General features: G+C 33.6%; 1 pseudogene across 1 annotated transcript; it reads left to right on the forward strand.

The window, feature by feature from the left end:
* The first annotated feature begins 723 nt into the window (after positions 1 to 723).
* On the forward strand, positions 724 to 1877 carry LOC149178621 (luminal-binding protein 2-like; annotated as a pseudogene). Its single transcript, XR_016258440.1, has 4 exons — positions 724 to 841; positions 947 to 1101; positions 1216 to 1298; positions 1386 to 1877. The product of XR_016258440.1 is annotated as a luminal-binding protein 2-like (transcript).
* Positions 1878 to 2273: the final 396 nt, after the last annotated feature.

Here is a 2273-nt window from a genome sequence, read left to right on the forward strand (position 1 = left end):
TAGGATTGCTTTCAATTAAAATTAACTAAATCATTTTATTCATTTTTTATTTTCTATTATAATTGATATTGTTTTTTTATTTCGAGAATATTTTATTTCTATTTTAGAAATCAGGAGTGCCAACTTAAGATTAAGCACAAAAAGAAATACACATTTATCACATACTAAAATTGAACACAAAAAAAATTCCACATCTCCCCCATACTAAATTGTAAAATACACCTCTCAATACAATAATTAAAGTAATTTTAATTTTAATAAAAAAATTAATATCATTATAATTCAATATTCATTTATTTAACATTAAATATATTTGAATGTGCCACGATGTTGTGTTATTCAAAAACTTAAATGATGGAATGGTTTTAAACATAGAAGAGTTTTGAAATAATATTTATAAAATCATTTTAGTATTATTTTATTTCAATAAATTTATTTGATTTTCCCAATGCCGCATAATTTAATTATTAGAAAATTAAAAAACATAACTTATATAATTAGGCCGATAAGCTTTTCTTTAAATCAGTTCAATAGTCTACACTTTTGTTTTCCTTTTAACACTTGGCACACACTTTGTGAAATAGTTGTATGGTTAAACTTTAGACATGTCATTTTTTTTTCTACACGTATCCATGCACTGCCCGAGTTTTTCTAGACGCCACCTGCAATAACAATGAATTAGTTAGAGTAATAATGAAAGTAAGGTGTTGTAACTGATTTTTTCTCGTTGGTTTTGATGGCAAAGAGCCAAACAAGGGTGTAAACCCTGATGAGGCCGTTGCATTTGGTGCAGCAGTGCAAGGTAGCATTCTTAGTGGAGAAGGTGGAGAAGAAACTAAAGGTAAAGTAGGTCCACAGTTTCTACATTTTATATTGTTCAGTTCTGAACGAATTTTTGGTTTTTTATCCAGCGATTTGAAATCTTGTTGCTCTTATTTATGTGCAGAAATACTTTTACTAGATGTGGCTCCTCTAACCTTGGGTATTGAGACTGTTGGTGGAGTGATGACAAAGCTAATTCCAAGGAACATTGTTATTCCTACAAAGAAGTCTCAGGTGTTTACAACATATCAGGACCAACAAACAACCGTGTCAATTTAGGTTGGTCTAAAATCTTTTATATCGTTCATCTAAAAATTGCTTGATGGTTTATTTCAATTTTTACAATAGCACGGGCGTAGGGAGGATGATTGACTCAGTCATTTTCCTTTGCAGGTCTTCGAAGGTGAACGAAGTTTAACAAAAGATTGTAGAGAACTTGGGAGATTTGAGCTCTCTGGAATTCCTCTGGCTCCAAGGTTTGTTTCTATTCCTTTGTTCATGTTTCTGTTTTTGGTGAGTCGAGTCTGGTGGACCAGAGAATCAAACCTGTAATATGTTGGTAGGGGAGTTCCTCAAATTGAAGTTACATTTGAAGTGGATGCCAATGGTATCTTGAATGTTAAAGCAGAGGACAAGGGCACTGGAAAATCTGAGAAAATCACCATCACAAATGACAAAGGAAGACTGAGCCAAGAGGAAATTGAAAGAATGGTGAGAGACGTCGAAGAGTTCGCAGAGGAGGAAAAAAAGGTCAAGGAACATATTGATGCCTGTAACGGTTTGGAAACATGTGTTATAACATGAAAAACACAATTAACGACAAGGACAAGCTTACTGAGAAAATCGACTCCGATGATAAGGAGAAAATAGATGTAGCATTGAAGGAGGCCCTCGAATGGCTGGACGAGAACTAGTCAGCTGAGAAGGAAGATTACGAGGAGAAGCTCAAGGAAGTGGAGTATGTTTGCAACCCTCTTGTGATCAATTTTTATCAACAATCAGGGGGATCCTCTGAAGGAGACATTGATGACGATGATTCCAATGACGAACTTTAAATGGATGTTTTTCTTGTTGGATTTTGGTTTTGAGCAATATAAAACACTGTAGCATGTAGGATGAAATTTGTGGTTGCGAAAAGCGCAAAGTGTAAGATGAAATTGCTTCTGTAGAAAACAAATATTATTGATTTATTTTATCTGTTAGGACTAATGTAATAGTTAAACATTCAAACTAGTAAATCACCTATTAAAGGATGAGAAATCTGGCATTAAAGGATAAGCAATCTGGCATCAAGATAATGCCAACAATTTCACACATATTAGTGATGCGGTGTACTTGGTGTTGTGGTGCACTTGGCAGAAAGGAATTCACTTGAGCTCTTCTCTAGAAAGGAACTATTTTGAGTTCTTCTTTATGTGAATACTCATTTTTGGTATAATGATATTTTGTTC

Source organism: Pinus tabuliformis, chromosome 4_1, assembly GCF_031772625.1.
Source record: "Pinus tabuliformis cultivar Carrire ecotype Pingquan chromosome 4_1, CPIR1, whole genome shotgun sequence".
In the NCBI taxonomy this organism is placed as follows: domain Eukaryota; kingdom Viridiplantae; phylum Streptophyta; class Pinopsida; order Pinales; family Pinaceae; genus Pinus; species Pinus tabuliformis.